This window comes from Eumetopias jubatus, unplaced genomic scaffold, assembly GCF_037043125.1.
Source record: "Eumetopias jubatus isolate StellerSeaLion01/CBP00866 unplaced genomic scaffold, mEumJub1_p1.0 scaffold_1, whole genome shotgun sequence".
NCBI lineage: Eukaryota > Metazoa > Chordata > Mammalia > Carnivora > Otariidae > Eumetopias > Eumetopias jubatus.
Genome location: NW_028274807.1, coordinates 140,339,149 through 140,357,275, shown reverse-complemented (window position 1 = coordinate 140,357,275; position 18,127 = coordinate 140,339,149). Strand labels below are relative to the sequence as shown.

The following is an 18,127-nucleotide window of genomic DNA, read 5'->3' as shown; positions in this document are numbered from 1 at the left end:
GCATCGGAGCGGGGAAGCCGGCTGCAGAGACGGAGCCGAGGAGTGGGCTTTCAGCTCCGGATTGCCATAAATCATGATCCCTGGCACAGTTGGGCCACTGCTCCTCCAGCAGGGACCCAACAAGCAGCAGATCCGGGGAGACTCCCCTTTCCTCCCCTGGGAGGAGCAGCACAGGAGCGCACCGCAGGGATCTGCTGGGTTTGGTGACTCCGCACGGGGTCATGTGCCAGAAATAGAAATGCTCGGTCACAGGCTGGGTGAGCACGGAGTGTGGCCAGAGACCAGGGAGAAGGGAGTGATTGACTGCTTTTCTCTGGGGGCTCACTGAGGAGTGGGGCCCTGAGTTCTTGGCTCCTACGGGGTGGAGATTGGGAGGCCACCATCTTCATTCTTGTTCTCCAAAGCTGTACAGAAAGTTTGCAGGGAACAAAAGCTCCCGAGAGCAAACCCAAGCAGATTACTTAGCCCAGACCAGCAAGGGCGGGGCAGTTCCACCTCCGGCAAAGACATTTGGGAACCACGGCAACAGGCCCCTCCCCCAGAAGATCAGCAAGAACAGCCCGCCAGACCAAGTTTACCGATCAATGAGAATAGCGGAACTCTAGCGCTAGGGGAATACAGCACATAGAAGTCATGGCTTTTTTACCATGATTCTTTTAGTCTTTCAGTTAATTTTTTTTAACTTTTTTTTTGAATTTTTCTTTTTCCCTTTTTTGAACCAACATCCTATCCCTTTTTTAAAAATATTTTTTTTATTTTTCATTTTAGAGTCATATTCTATCCCTTCATAGTAGTTACCCTTATTTTTGAGGTATATATATATATATATAGAGAGAGAGAGAGAGAGCTATATATATATATATATATATATATATATAGCAATATATATATATATATATAGTTCTCTCTTTAAAATTTTGAGATACAGTTTCTTCTAACAGATCAAAATATACCCTAAATCTCTAGTGTATGACTTTGTTCTAGTCTCCTGCCTGATCACATTCTCTCCCTTTTTTTTTAAATCCTCTTCTTTTTTCAACCAACATCTTATCAATTCCTTTTATAAAATCTTTTATAATTTTCATCTTTACAGTCATATTCCATCCCTTCATCATATTAACCCTTATTTTTGTGCATATATAAGTTTTTCTTCCTTTAAAATTTGGGGAGGCACTTTCTTCTAACAGACCAAAATACACCCAAAATCTAGTGTGTGGCACTAATCTATGCACCAGCTTGATCATATTTGATCATATTCTGGTTTTTTTGTTTTGTTTTCTTTTTGTTTGTTTTTATCTTTTTTTTTTCTTTTTCTTTTTTCTTTCTTTCCTTTCTTTTACCCCTGCTTCAGGTCTTTCCTGATTTGTTTAGTGTATATTTTCTGGGGACGTTGTTACCCTGTTAGCATTTTGTTCTCTCATTCATCTATTCTCCTCTGGACAAAATGACAAGATGGAAAAAAATCACCTCAACAAAAAGAACAAGAGGCAATACCGACTGCCAGGGACGTAATCAATACGGACATTAGTACGATGTCAGAACTAGACTTCAGAATGACGATTTTAAAGATACTAGCTGGGCTTGAAAAAAGCATGGAAGTTATTAGAGAAACCCTTTCTGGAGAAATAAAAGAACTACAATTTAACCAAGTTGAAATTGAAAAGGCTATTAATGAGGTGCAATTAAAAAATGGAGGCTCTAACTACTAGGATAAATGAGGCAGAAGAGAGAATTAGTGATACTGAAGACCAAATGATGGAAAATAAAGAAGCTGAGAAAAAGAGAGATAAATAACTACTGGATCACGAGGGCAGAATTCGAGAGATAAATGATACCATAAGATGAAACAGTATTAGAATAATTGGGATCCCAGAAGAAGAAGAAAGAGAGAGAGGGGCAGAAGGTATATTGGAGCAAATTATAGTGGAGAACTTCCTAATTTGGGGAAGGAAACAGGCATCAAAATCCAGGAGGCACAGAGAACCCCTCTCAAAATCACTAAAAATAGGTCAACACCCCGACATCTAATAGTAAAACTTACGAGTCTCAGAGACAAAGAGAAAATCCTGAAAGCAGCTCGGGAGAAGAGATCTGTAACCTACAATGGCAGAAACATTAGACTGGCAAAAGACCTATCCAGAGACACCTGGCAGGCCAGAAAGGACTGGCATGATATCTTCAGAGCACTAAATGAGAAAAATATGCAGCCAAGAATACTATATCCAGCTAGGCTGTCATTGAAAATAGAAGGAGAGATCAAAAGCTTCCAGGACAAACAAAAACTAAAGGAATTTGCAAACACGAAACCAGCCCTACAAGAAATATTGAAAGGGGTCCTCTAAGCAAAGAGGGAGCCTAAAAGTAACATAGACCAGAAAGGAACACAGACAGTATACAGTAATAGTCACCTTACAGGCAATACAATGGCACTAAATTCATATCTTTCAATAGTTACCCTGAATTTTATAAAATGGCTAAATGCCCCAATCAAAAGACACCGGCTATCAGATTGGATAAAAAAAAACAAGACCCATCGATATGCTGTCTGCAAGAGACTCATTTTAGACCCAAAGACACCCCCAGATTGAAAGTGAGGGGGTGGAAAACCACTTATCATGCTAATGGACACCAAAAGAAAGCTGGGGTGGCAATCCTTATATCAGACAAATTAGATTTTAAACCAAAGACTGTAATAAGAGATGAGGAAGGACACTATATCCTACTTAAAGGGTCTATCCAACAAGAAGATCTAACAGTTGTAAATATCTATGCCCCTGACATAGGAGCAGCCAAGTATATAAGCCAATTAATAACAAAAGCAAAGAAACACATTGACAACAATACAATAATAGTGGGGGACTTTAACACCCCCCTGACTGAAATGGACAGATCATCTAAGCAAATGATCAACAAGGAAATAAAGACTTTAAACGACACACTGGACCAAATGGACTTCACAGACATATTCAGAACATTCCATCCCAAAGCAACAGAATACACATTCTTCTCTAGTGCCCATGGAACATTCTCCAGAATAGATCACATCCTAGGTCACAAATCAGGTCTCCACCGGTACCAAAAGATTGGGATCATTCCCTGCATATTTTCAGACCACAGTGCTTTGAAACTAGAACTCAATCACAAGAGGAAAGTTGGAAAGAACTCAAATACATGGAGGCTAAAGAGCATCCTACTAAAGAATGAATGGGTCAACCAGGAAATTAAAGAATTAAAAAAATTCATGGAAACCAATGAAAATGAAAACACAACTGTTCAAAATCTTTGGGATACAGCAAAGGCAGTCCTGAGAGGAAAGTATATAGCAATACAAGCCTTTCTCAAGAAACAAGAAAGGTCTCAAATACAAAACCTAACCCTACACCTAAAGGAGCTGCAGAAAGAAAAGCAAATAAAGCCTAAACCCGGCAGGAGAAGAGAAATAATAAAGATCAGAGCAGAAATCAATGAACTAGAAACCAAAAGAACAGTAGAACAGATCAACGAAACTAGGAGCTGGTTCTTTGAAAGAATTAAGAAGATTGACAAACCCCTGGCTAGACTTATCAAAAAGAAAAGTGAAATGACCCAAATCAACAAAATCATGAATGAAAGAGGAGAGATCACCACCAACACCAAAGAAATACAAACAAGTATAAGAACATGTTATGAGCAACTCTATGCCAGCAAATTAGATAATCTGGAAGAAATGGATACATTCCTAGAGATGTATCAACTATCAAAACTGAACCAGGAAGAAATAGAAAACCTGAACAGACCTATAACCACTAAGGAAATTGAAACAGTCATCAAAAATCTCCCAACAAAGCCCAGGGCCAGATGGCTTCCCAGGGGAATTCTACCAAACATTTAAAGAAGAATTAATGCCTATCCTTCTGAAACTGTTCCAAAAAAATAGAAATGGAAGGAAAACTTCCAAGCTCATTTATGAGGCCACCATTACCTTGATCCCCAAACCAAAGACCCCATCGAAAAGGAGAATTACAGACCAATATCCCTGATGAATATGGATGCAAAAATTCTCACCAAAATACTAGCCAATAGGATCCAACAGTACATTAAAAGGATTATTCACCATGATCAAGTGGGATTTATCCCTGGGCTGCAAGATTGGTTCAACATCCGCAAATCAACCAATGTGAGACAATACATTAATAAAAGAAAGAACAAGAACCATATGATCCTCTCAATAGATGCAGAAAAAGCATTTGACAAAGTACAGCATCCTTTCTTGATCAAAACTCTTCAGAGTATAGGGATAGAGCGTACATACATCAATATCATAAAAGCCATCTCTGAAAAACCTACAGCGAATATCATTCTCAATGGGGAAAAACTGAGAGCTTTCCCACTAAGGTCAGCAACGTGGCAGGGATGTGCACTGTCACCACTGCTAGTCAATATAGTATTAGAAGTCCTAGCCACAGCAATCAGACGACAAAAAGAAATCAAAAGCATCCAAATCAGCAAAGAAGAAGTCAAACTCTCACTCTTTGCAGATGATATGATACTTTATGTGGGAAACCCAAAAGACTCCACCCCAAAACTGCTAGAACTCATACAGGAATTCAGTCAAGTGGCAGGATATAAAATCAATGCACAGAAATCAGTGGCATTTCTATACACCAACAACAAGACAGAAGAAAGAGAAATTAAGGAGTCAATCCCATTTACAATTGCACCCAAAACCATAAGATACCTAGGAATAAATCTAACCAAAGAGGCAAAGAATCTGTACTCAGAAAACTATAAAATACTCATGAAAGAAATTGAAGAAGACACAAAGAATGGAAAAACGTCCCATGCTCATGGATTGGAAGAACAAATATTGTGAAGATGTTGATGCTACCTAGAGCAATCTACACATTCAATGCAGTCCCCATCAAAATACCATCCACTTTTTTCAAAGAAATGGAACAAACAATCCTAAAATTTGCATGGAACCAGAAGAGACCCCGAATAGCCCGAGGAATGTTGAAAAAGAAAAGCAAAGCTGGTGGCATCACAATTCCTTACCGGTTGGAATAAGGTCCCCTACACCTCCGCCATCTTTTCCTCCCAACTGGTCAGGGCTCTTTGAGGATAGCTTATATCTGCTCCATGCAGCATCAACTGGGCAGCTAAACTAGGGCAGGAGAAATCTCTTTCAATGATGGTTGGTACAGGCCATTTGCTGGGAGCTCACCTGGGGCTATTGGCTGGGTCCTTGGTTTATTTCCATGTGTTCTCTTTACATGGCTAGATCAGGCTTCATTTCCTACATTATGGTGGCTGAGAGCTGAGAGGGAGTTTCTCAGGAGTTAGTATTACAAAAATATAGCCTCCATGTACAAGCACTTACCAAACATCTGTTAGCATAACACTTTGTAATGTCTCATTGGCTAATGCCAGTCACATGGCCCAACTCAGAAATAATGTATGAAAGGAGTGTGCAAGGGCATGCTTAGCAGTAAAAGTGCTTTGTTGGCAAGTCACCAAGGGAATAGTCTGCTACACATAAAATGTAGTAAAGTTTATGCAAGTTTTATAGATTCTTTGAAAAGACTGCATTTTTAGGTCACAAAGCTCAATATATGTTTATCTGACTATATTTATTGACCAATTATTCAGATCTTCTATATCCTTATTTATGTCAGTGATAAATTGGTGTGTAAAAATCTCCATCTACTATTGTGTTTTGTTTGTTTTGTAATTTAATGGTTATCTTTTTTAAAAAATATTTTATTTATTTATTTGAGAGAGAGAATGAGATAGAGAGAGCATGAGAGGGGGGAGGGTCAGAGGGAGAAGCAGACTCCCCGCCGAGCAGGGAGCCCGATGCGGGACTCGATCCCGGGACTCCAGGATCATGACCTGAGCCGAAGGCAGTCGCCCAACCAACTGAGCCACCCAGGCGCCCTAATTTGGTGGTTATCTTAGTTCAGGCTTGTAACAGAATGCCATGGAATGGGTGGTGTACAAACAACAGAAATTTAATAGGCTGTGAAATCCAAGGTCAAGGCCTCAGCAGATGTGGTGTCTGGTTCACAGAACGTTGTCTTCTAACTGTCCAACATGTGCTGAAGGGGCAAGAGAGTTTTCTGGGATTTCTTTTAAAGGGGCACTAGTTTCATTCAATCCCATTCAAGAGGGCTCTGACCTAACCACCTCCCAAAGGCCCCCTCTTAATACCATCCCATTGGGGGTTAGGATATCAACATAATGAATTTTGGGGGGTACACATCATTCCATAATAGTGGTCTTTATATTCATAACAGTTCCTATTTTGTTAATTTTTATGCAATTTAGTGCAAATATGTTATGGTTCATGAATCTTTATTTTCAGTTTTACCTTTCATAAGTGACAAGTGTCTGTCGTTGTACTAAATACTTTTTTGTTTGCTTGTTCCAAGTGTTTCCTTTTTTTCATATTAGTATTATAAATGATCATTTTTGTCTTGACCCTCAGTCACTTTTATTATTTCCTGTTGTTGTATTGAATTTGTAATGACTCCGTCTGGAATTCTTTGTCTTTTCATTGACTATTAAGAGCCTTCCTTTTGAGTATGACCTGTTTTCTTAGACAATGAAACCATTCACAAAGCTTGTTAGTTTATACTTTTCATAAATTTGAAAAAAGAGAGGAAACAGATCAAGTAATCAATTTAAAAGCATTGAATCTTTCAGTGTTGGTACAATAAATTAAGGTGACAATCTCTAAATGTGTGAATAAAGCGAAGTAGAATCCTTATTTCACTTTTTCTGTTTCTCTTTCTCCTTTTCCCCGATTTAAACAGCCAACATTTGAGGAAAAGAGAGGAGTAGAAATTATTTGAGTGAATATGTATCCCTGTACCTTATATTTTAAAAATGTGTCGCATTTGACAATCTTTCTAACATACTTGACAGGTCATTTTCCTGTTGCATTGGGAAGCAAACAAAGCAAAAAGAAGATAGCTAATTTTCCACAGTCCCACAGTGCCAAGGTGTCATTCCATTCAGCCACACCAGGTTCATTGCTAAATTGATTTATTTTCTCCATAAAGAGCTGGCATCCCGTGGACTACACAGATAACAGTTAATTCCTAAATGGAGCACAATGAATTTGGTACTGAAATGAAGTGCTTTATTTCTTCCTGTTTTGCAAATCTGTAGTTATTGTGTTTAAAAGAGAGAAGAAGGGATTATTTTTATAAATGTTCAGATTGTTAAAATTAATTTCGGTGATGTTGGGAGTTGGGAATATGGAAATTTTCAAGGTTGATGCTTCTAAAGAAAGTAAAAGCTGTCTTCCCTGCATTTCAGTGACTTGAATAAGAGAAAAGTTTAGATAGACCATTTAGCTCCTTCCTTATAGGAGGAAGGAAATTAGCAATTTAGTGTAGATAAAATGGTGGTAAAAATGGACCCTCGTTCTTTAACTTTTACACAGAAATCTAGGAGTTATACAGTGGACAATTGCTTTTATTTTAAACCTTAAATTTAGGTTAATAGAGACAATTACGGCAGAGCGGAATGTCAGCAAAACCATGTGTGAAGGGAAACAGTTTCTCTCGTCATGTCAGAGTTATGGTCAGCAAAGAGCAGTTGTCATAAAATGTGACTTAATTCTTCCTCCCTTGCTCTTTGGAATCTCTTCCTTCTGTATTTCTCTACTCTGTTTTCATTTCATACTCTAATTTTAGGAACTGTAGTATAAAGATGCTTCCCATGTGGCCTTGAACTCAGTATATCAGGCTATTGTCCTTTAGCTCATTGTCAACCAGTTTATCAATACTATGGCCATTGATTCCCTGTGTTTTAATCTTTTCTCTCTCATTTCTCCTTATCAGTTTCCTGGGAATATCTACAGTGTTTAACACAAAGGAAGAGGTCACTAATTGTGAGATGCAGACAATGGCCTCAGGGAAGATACCTTGGGTGAAGGAGGCTTTTCCGTACTCCCCAAATCACAATGAATCTATTATTATTGATAGCTTTCTTTGTTGGGGTTTAGCAAATGATTTACTTATCAAGAACAGGGAGACAGAGTGAAATCAATTATGAGAAGGCTGCCAAGGCCATGGCAAAGGGTTTTCATATATTCAGAGTTATGGAACTTCTGTTTTAAGAGATGAAAGAGGAATGCTTTGCTTTTCTTCTTCAGCCGCATACAATTACAGATTTAGGATCAATTTGCCCAGCATTTTATGAGGAAATACAGTGCGGATTCAGTCTAAGACATCTACAATTAAAAACGATGAATTCTTGGGGTACCTGGGTGGCTCAGTCAGTTAAGCCTCTGCCTTTGGCTCAGGTCATGATCCCAGGGTCCTAGGATTGAGCCCCAGGTCAGGCTCTCTGCTCAGCGGGGAGCCTGCTTCTCCCTCTCCCTTTGCCTGCCACTCCCCCTGCTTGTGCTCTCTACCCAGCCCCCCCCCCCGCATCAAATAAATAATAGGCTATAAATAAATACATAAATAAAATCTTAAAAAAAAGGATGAATTCTTAAAAGTGACTTTGAAATATGTGCCAGTTATCCTTTAGAATTAAAAAATCTTTTTAAAAATCTTAAATAAAAAACAAGTTTTAGTAGTGTAGCAAAAGTAATATAGCATCAAAAATTATTTGCTCACAGATTTGTTTCTTAGTAGCAAGTGCTCTAATTTTGAACATAATGCTGACTCTATCCCCAGTGTTTAGGTCATATTGAAAAACAAATTTAATCTTCCTTATAAAACTGTGTATATATCTGTCATTAAGATGTTTTTAAACCTTAATTGATGAACATAGCATTTTAAAACAGGAATAGATCTTACAAATCTCTCTTATAGGCATGAGAAAATTGAGACCCTCCAAAGGTCAAATAGTTGCTTGATGCCACAGAACAGTTAAATGCTAACTCATGAAATATACTTTTACTTTTAAATAACATCTATTTTCTTCATAGCAATTAATAAATTTGTATTTATTTACTTATGCTCATTGTCTCCCTTAGCATAATGTAAATGTCATGAGGCCAGGAATTTTTTGGTGTATTTCATTCACTGCTATGTCCCAACATCTACAACAGTGCCTGGCACATAGTAGGTGTTCAATACAGATTTGTTGAGTCGATGGAAGTATGATTAGGGAAGAGTATGGGCTGTAGTGCTTTTTCAGTTTGGTGTCAGGCCATTTGTGTTTGCTGGCTTAGTAAAAGAAGGTTTCATGCAATAGGTAGAACTTGATCTATATGTTAAAGGCTGGTAATCCTTGGTGGTGAAGGGAGTGAACATACTAGATAAGTGTTGCTATGAACTAGGGGCAAAGATCTGGAGGGAGGTTGACATAGCTGCAACAGGGTGAGAGTAGGCCACCACTAGTGTTTCGAGATCACACATACTTTTCTCAAATTGGACCTGGTGGAAAAGATAGCCTGACAGCATGGTCAGCACTACTAAGTTTTTTCACTGAGAGTGGTAAAAGTCCTTGGCCTATTTGACTTTGACTTTTACTTGAATAGGCCAAAGGTCAAATAGTCATTTGGTTGTCCAGTCAGACATCTGTCTTCAGGATTTAGAAATATGACAGTCCCATCTTCACTACCATGTCTGTTGTGATACCTGTTTTTTTCCTAACCCACTTATTGACACAGCCCTCATGAAAGGTGCCAGATTTCCCTATATAATAAAGGATGATGATGATGATGGCACTTTGCACTTGTACAGCACATAAAATTTTTCATGACACTTGCACATAATTATCTCATGAACAGATTCTGCAATGCAGTCAATTGCAGTGTCATATAAAATGATCTGAAATCAGTTGTGCTACCTGGGCAGTGTCCGCGGATCCTAGTGGGGAAAGGAAAATTGAGTCTAACTTGACTTTTAATTTTCCAGTTAAAACATCACATCAATTAAAGGCAGATCGACAGCCACACTGGTATTCATAGGTCCTATTTTGCATAAGGCAGCATCAATCTATTTAGTCTTTGTACTATCATGAGTTTTATATACATTACATATAAATGCTTCCCTGGTTTAAAGAAGTATTGCATCAGTCAGTGAAATGATGGGTCAGTTTTAGTTTTAAGAGTCATTACCACTCGTTCAGCGAAGTATATTGATAACTCTTCCAGTGAGTGTCTTGCCATTCTAGCTTATAAAATGTTGCCTGGGGGTCTGAATCATACATCTCCCCAAACCCAGTCCACAGGAGGCAGGTGACCCAATGCGAAGGTTTGACATCTAGAAACCAGTCATGGCCTACCTCAACCTTGGAACTAATGAGGCTATTAGGAGGAATCATAGTCCAGTGTATTTATTATTTAACTAAATCACTTACAGATAAGATATGCTCATTGGGGTCTGGATTTAATTTCATATATTCATATGTGTTTTGTACTTTATTATTTTTTTTAAGATTTTATTTATTTATTTGAGAGAGAGAATGAGATAGAGAGAGAGCATGAGAGGGGAGAGGGTCAGAGGGAGAAGCAGACTCCCTGCTGAGCAGGGAGCCCGATGCGGGACTCAATCCCGGGACTCCAGGATCATGACCTGAGCCGAAAGCAGTCGCTTAACCAACTGAGCCACCCAGGTGCCCCTGTGTTTTGTACTTTAAAAGAAGTTTCTAATCATTGATTTCATTGGTGTTAAGACACATTAATACATTTCTACATGCAACATGAGGGAAATGCAATACTTTTTGAGAAGTGTCCCAAATGCCCATATAAATAAACTGCTTTCATTATTTTTATAAAGTGAAGAAAACCATACTTAATATGTAAATAGCTTTTTGTATGCCTTTCTAGAAGAAGGGTGACTTGACAATGGAGAGTACACAAATAACATTGCAACTAGGGTTGCCAGATAAAATACAGGATGCCAAATAAAATTTGAATTTCAGATAAACAACAAGGAGTTTTTCAGTTTGTGTCCCAGGTATTGTATTTTTTTAGTTTAAATTTGTCCCAAATATTGCATTATTTTAATAGTTCAAATTTAACTGAGTGTCTTGGATTTCTGTTGGCTAAAGCTGCCAATCCTAGATGCAACTTAGGGGCAGGCAGGCCCTAAAATTTGTGATAAAGGTGCAGCCAGTTTTCTTCAGGCAGAGTATATTATTCCATGGTTCTTGACTGTGTCATCCAATTCTCTTTTCTCTCTATAAGAAGTTTGTGTTTAGAACAGTATTGGAACTGTTTAGATATCAAATCTGTTTATCTGCTTAATGGCAGCAGGCTTCTATGAACTGAGAACATTTCCGTGATACCAAGGTTCAAAACCTCTAAGGATAAGACTTTAAGTGACTGTTAATATCCAGAATGATATTACCCATTGGCTATCCTCAACTGTGGATCACATAGGCATGAATTACTATATTCCAAATTGATCTAGTTTCTTTCCCCACACCCGCTCCACCTGTATCTAGGTTAATGATACTGATACCCAGCCCATCATTCAAGCTAGACACTTGGGAGCCTGGAAATGAGGGGTCTTCCCTTCCCTTATTCCCTTTCTCCCATCCAGTCAGTCCTGTGGAATTCCTTTTCTCCCTGTTTCCTTTGCCATTGCATTAGTGGCGGCTCCCCTGTGTCTCTGTCTCCCCTTCTCTTTACTCCCTTCACCCTTGCATAGTGGGGAACACTGGGATGATGAGAATGCCCTTTCACTTCTGTGGCTCTAGAGGGACTAGACCATATTCTATCTATGCCTGCAGGTACTTAATAAGTAGGGTCTCTCTTTTTTTTTTAAAGATTTTATTTATTTATTTGTCAGAGAGAGAGAGAAAGAGCACAAGCAGGAGGAGTTGCAAGCAGAGGGAGAAGCAGGCTCCCCACTGAGCAGGGAGCCTGACACGGGACTTGATCCCAGGACCCTGGGATCATGACCTGAGCTGAAGGCAGCTGCTTAACCAACTGAGCCACCCAGGCGTCCCATAGAAAAAAATCAGAACATGGAAGGATCTTGCAAATGCATTCATCATTCTGCCTAGAGTGCTTTCTGCTAAGCTCTGCTCATCTCACTGCTATCTGAGTGTCACATTGCTCATTCTCCAGAAAATGCCCCTAGCCACTTATTTCCTCTGGGTTCTCCCAACTTCCCTCATTTCCATTCATTCTCGTTTATTCCTATCCCACCATAGGGATTGTTTTTGTGAGCTATTTCTCAGAAACATTTTACCCACCTCCAACAATCATAAACATATGCCGACATGCACACACACACACACGTACTTGTGTGCATGCATGCACTTTATCCATCCTATTATTGCTAAACATTCTATATAGAATCATTCTAAGATAGACCATAATTTGCTTTTCAGTCTCAACAAACTATAATTATTGGCCTTTATATTTAATTATGTCACTTCAGGTCAGATTTTTATCCTCATGAATTCATAGGGACTTTTGCCTTCTTGAGTGAGCAAATCTCGGATCCTATGTTCCAAGACAGTTTATAGTCTTTTAAAATTTACAGTTTTATTTCTTTTTCACTTAACAATCATAAATTCATTATCTTTCTCCTTCTTCTTTAAGGCAGTCTAGGGAGATGAAAGTTTGATAGAGAGAATCTGAGAACTAAACGTACTTTTATAATAGACTTAGAATTAATAAATTGCAGTGGGATGCAAAAATCCCTTTCTATCCTTACCCAGTGAAGCAAATATTATTGGGTGAATTATTTTAATAAAAGAAACTTATTTCTAAACATTTAGCCTTAACTGTGTCCTAAACAACTCAAGATTCTGTTATTAGTAATTTCTAATATTTGTTAGGCAAAATTTTCTTTTATGACGTCTCCCAACACCACTTTTAAGATGCAACATCATTATATTGCCAATGAGATACTTTCTCAATAATAGCTTTTCAATTTCTCTAAAAATTCTAATTTCTTCTTAATTTCACATGCCCTTCAACAAATGAATCTCCCTCAGCTCTAGAATTTCTTTCTGCTCATTAGTGCTATATATAAGCTCATTCTTATGAACTCACAGCTGTCACATACTATAAGTTTATCTTCTGTGGCAAGTACTAGCATTTGGCAGGTTAAGTTTATCTGCGGGTCACTAGTGTGATAATGGTGGACACACCAGGAACTGGGGATAAATCTGAAGTGGCAGATGCTGTGGAAACATTGGATCTTGAGATCAGAAAGGTTCAATGGGATGCAGAGTAGCCAGCCCTGAATCTCTCAGATTAAGAAAAAGTTCCCATGCACCCACATACGTGTGCGCCCTCATACATACACACACACGCGCACACACATGCGTGCGCACACACATACACGCACACACACACATCTTTAAAAACCAAAGGATTGTTTGAAGTGCAAATGGAAGCAGAGGTGGAAGTAGAAAAATAAAAAGAAATGTTTGCCTCAGGAGGTAATGTTGGAGCAAAAATAGTCACAGGTCCCACCAGGAATTATGAAGAAAACAGACCCCAGAGTTTAAGATGGCTCTCTGGGACTATCTCCCTGATACAGAAGCTCTGGCCTTTGTCTGCAGAGATGCCTTGGCCCTTTTGCTATACCTTAGAAACAGCCCTTGAAATTCAAGAGGGGCACCTGCATGGCTCAGTTGGTTAAGTGGCCGACTCTTGATTTCAGCCCAGGTCATGATCTTAGGGTTTTGAGATCAGGCCCATGTCGGGCTCCGCACTGGGCATGGAGCCTGCTTCAGATTCTCTCTCTCCCTTTTCCCCCTCTCCCCCAAAAAAAGAAATTTCAGAAAGTATGAAGGTTGTTGACAGTGGTTGGGTTCTCAGCTCTGTTTGGTAAAATAGACAAATCATTCAGAGTCTAGCACTTTATCCTAAGAATCAGTGGTTTATAACAGAGCCACCACAGGATGAGGTGTGTGTGCCTGAGCCGCAAGTGGATGGTGATTAGATCTGGGAATTGTCCACATATGGTTTTAATGGAAGCCTTGGGTGTGAAAGAAATTGTCCAAGGAGAGAGTAAAGAGTGAGAAGAAAAACATCATTTAACACGTGGATGAAAGAGAAAAGCACCATTATATGGGAACTGAGAGGACAGAGGAACTACACTTTCTATTATTGCAACCTGCCTCCCCCCACCCACTCCTGACCTCCTTTATTCTAATCCAAGTTTTCTATTTCCTATAGCATTTATCACCTACTAAAATACTATGTAATGTAATTTACTTTTTCATAGTTATGTTATGCTTTTTATCTTCCCTGACCCCCGTTTCTTACTGGAAGGTAAGCTCCATGAGGGCAAGTGCCTTTGTTGATGTATTCTAAGCAGATAGAACAGTGCCTGGTACTTTGTAACTATTTATTGAATAAATGAAAAAAAAATAATGTCTCGACATGTTTCCGTTGATGGTGTCAAAAATTGCAGGGAAGTCACCTAAAACAACTGAGGCAATTAGTAATCCACTGGTGCTCTAAGGAGGAGCCCTATCAATGATGGCAAGACAGGAATAGATGCTGGACTAGGGTTGGGTTGAATGATGGATGGGGGGTGAGGAAGTGGAGAGGGCAAAGAGAAATTACTCTTTCAAAAAACTTTGCTTGGAAATTAAGAAAAAGGTGGTACTTACAGGAGGACTTGGGGTCAAGGAAGGATTTTACATTATTTGTTTTTGTTGCTTTTAATGGGTGCGACTCACAGGGCAATGGTGATCTGTTGGCAGAAGATGATCTGTTCCCTGGAAGTGGTGAAGGGATCAGCTTTCTGTTAGGGGAAGGTCACTTTAGTGGTTGTGGAGAGGGTGGCCTAGAGCAGGAGAGACTAGGCTCAAGGACCCAGCTGGGCCACTGCTGTCAGAGAGGATGGGAGTGCTGTTATCCCTGACTGTGCCCTGGGTCTCTTCTCCACTGACTGTCATTGACCACCATTCCTTTCCTTCTGCCCTGCTCTTCTACTTCAACCCCCTGGAATGCCTTCTGAGATTAGCAGTCTCCTCTTAGTCTCTCCTCTGAAACTTCACCTCCTGGCTTTAGGTGAAAACTAGTTGTTCTCTGAAGGTCCTGTGATGGGGTTTGGAGAAGGGCCTTTGTGAAGTAATTAGGTTTAGATGAGATCAGGAAGATGGGGCCCTCATGATGGGATAGGTGTTCTTATAACAAGATCAGTCACCCCCCAGCACAGTCCTCCCTCCACCTCCCAATCATGTGAGGATACAGCAGGAACGTGGCCATCTGCAAGCCAGGAAGAGGGCCTTTATGGGGGGACAGAATTGGCTAGTACCTTGATCTTAGATTTCCCAGCTTTCTGAATTGTGAGAAATAAATTCCTGTTTATTCTTGCTTAAGACATTCCATCTATGGTCTTTTGTTATGGTACCTCAAACTGACTAATGTACTATTTTATTTATCTTACGGCTCAAATTGTTCCACGTTTGGCCACTGGGAGTTCTTTAGGTTATGTTCTGTGCCCCTGTGACATAACGTCATCATTATAAGTTTTTTTTTTTTCTTTTGAACACTAACTTCCTGGCAATACAAGATGCTCCAGGCTCATTTAGTATATATGTCCTGCCCCCAGTCCTAGAATCAGGCATTTCTCCAAGGACTCCTGATTCTTTTTCTTAGAGAATGGTATTAAAAACCAAGATCTGGGGGCACTTGGGTGGCTCAGTTGGTTAAGCGTAGGACTCTTGATTTCAGCTCAGGTCATGATCTCAGGGTCGTGAGATGGAGCCCCGTGTTGCACTCTGCTTCTGGGCATGGAGCCTGCTCAAGATTCTCTCTCTCCCTCTCCCTCTGCCCTTCCCTCCCAACACTCATGTGCAACACTCTCTTAAGAAAAAAAAGAAAGAAAGAAAGAAAGAAAGAAAGAAAGAAAGAAAGAAAGAAAGAAAGAAAGAAAGAAAGAAGAAAGAAAAAGAAAGAAAGAAAGAAAGAAAGAAAGAAAGAAAGAAAGAAAGAAAGAAAGAAAGAAAGAAAAAGAAAGAAAAAGAAAGAAAAAGAAAGAAAGAAAGAAAGAAAGAAAGAAAGAAAGAAAGAAGGAAAGAAAGAAGGAAAGAAAAAGAAAGAAAGAAAGAAAGCACAATCTGGTGCTAAGAGTGCTATTGCTACTGGGGTGTTGTCATTTCTAGGCCTTTTCAGCTGGCAAAGCAAGGAGATATATGTGTATACTGACCTGTGTACATACAGGTATCTATAACTATTTCTATATGCAACCACAGGCATCAATAATAGGCTAAACATGAGTTCAGGGTGTTGTCTCCAACTCTATTTTAATACCCTGTGGTAGAGTACATCTAACCTACTTCTTTCCTTGCTTATCTATAGATTCCCTCTCCAACAGGGAGAAGTCTGGCTTTTGCCATCTGCTAATTCCAGGATACATATATAGCAGGATCAGAATTGTTACTCTTTACCCCTAGAGGAAACAACTTTATTGACTAGCAGATAGTCCTAATGTACAGTACCTTTTGCCTGTCATCTTACTGTTTCTAAAACATGGTATGCTTCACAAATTTGCATGTCATCCTTGTGCAGATGTCAGGATAATCTTTACTCCATCATTCTAATTTTAGTACATATGCTGACAAAATGAGTCCAATAATCAAAACTTTACAAACATGATAATATGACGACTGCAGGAAAGAAGAATATACTTACCTACACACAAAACCTTTTAACATCTGTTATCTAATTTCATTTACTTTGGTCTGTTTAAAGGAAAAAAGTACCCCCTCCAAACTTACATAAATCATCTTATTATTGAATTACTTAAGAGTTATCAAAATATTCATATTTTAAAATGTTTTAAAAGACATCAAGGTCCACTGTTTTTCTTGTTTACCTCACTTCACAAATAAGAATTCTTGGCAATTAGCAACTTAATTGTTGATATATCAGTGAAGGGCTAGTGGTGGAATTTTAAAATCTAAATGAAAAGTTTATCTTTTTAAAAAAATTAGATTAAGCATCCTTCCAGCCTCATATTTCTTCTACCTTATTTTCAGTATCAGTTTGTGAATTTATGACTTTGTAAAACAGAGGTCATGTTTAGTGTCCAGCCTCATCTCAAAGGCTGCTGATTGAGTTATGTTTACTTATTCATTAAAATATTTATAATAAATACACATTGTTCCTTACCACCCACTTAACTCTTTACTACCCATGGCTTCACTTAAAAATTTTTTTCCAACTCTGTAGGGGTATATACAACTAAAGAGGTAGATAAAATTAAAAATTGTATATATTCAAGGTGTACAGTGTGATGTTTCAGTGTACTTACACATTGTGAAAGAATTACCACAATCAAGCTAATTAACATATCCATCACCTCACAGTTACCTCTTTTTTGAAATTTTATTTTATTTAAATCAATTACAGTTATCTCTTTGTGTGTGTGATGAGAATACTTGTGATCTACTTCTAGAAAATTTCAAGTATATAATACATTAACTATAGTCAACATGTTGTACATTAGATCAGCAATAATAAAAATAAATACTTTTTTATTGATGTATAACTGACAATGGATGTAATTTTTACACACCTAATTGTAAATATTTTAATCTTTGCCAAAAGAACCCCTATTTTTGTTTAGTATCACCTAAGTTATGTTTTATTTTATCACTAAAAGATTTTACATGACTGGATCACATAGGAATAACCGTTTTTAAAATACAGAATAATGTTTTTGTTTGGAAAAATGAAAACCCATTTTAAATTGTGTGTGTTTATACTATTTTAACTTCTTTCCTCTAAATGAAGCATTGCTAGCTATAAATCTCTATATTTTTCTAAATGTGGTTGGGCTCACCTTAAGCAGAGAAACTGGAAAGACAACAAATTATTTTTCAAGGGTTTTCTAAATAATAACCACCAAAAAACTTATATGATATTTATAAGTTGTGACTGAATCAGTGACTTTAGCCATATTTCCAAAAGGCTGGGTTCTTTTGAAGGTGAAAAAACATGACTAGGTTTTCTCATAGAACCTGCATTAGTTTTCTAAGGCTGCCATAACAAAAATGCAAACAGACTGGGTGGCTTAAATTTATTTTCTCACAATTTTCCAAAGACTTTCCAAAGGCTGGAAGTCCAAGATCAAAGTGTTGGCCAGTTTAATTTCCTTTTAGGCCTGTCTCCTTTGGCTTACAGATGCCAGGATTCCACCCTCTTGTTGCATCTTCACATGGTTGTTCTTCTGTATATGCATGCTCATGGTGTCTC

The 18,127-nt window shown here is 38.5% G+C and overlaps 1 protein-coding gene and 1 non-coding gene across 9 annotated transcripts in view; one reads left to right on the top strand and one right to left on the bottom strand.

Moving 5' to 3' along the window:
* Positions 1–18,127, top strand: part of NEK10 (NIMA related kinase 10) — a 211,689-nt gene that overhangs the window by 109,425 nt on the left and 84,137 nt on the right. The window lies entirely within an intron of this gene.
* Positions 16,394–16,500, bottom strand: LOC114205759 (U6 spliceosomal RNA). Its single transcript, XR_003608465.2, has one exon. It is a non-coding gene; the product is annotated as a U6 spliceosomal RNA (small nuclear RNA).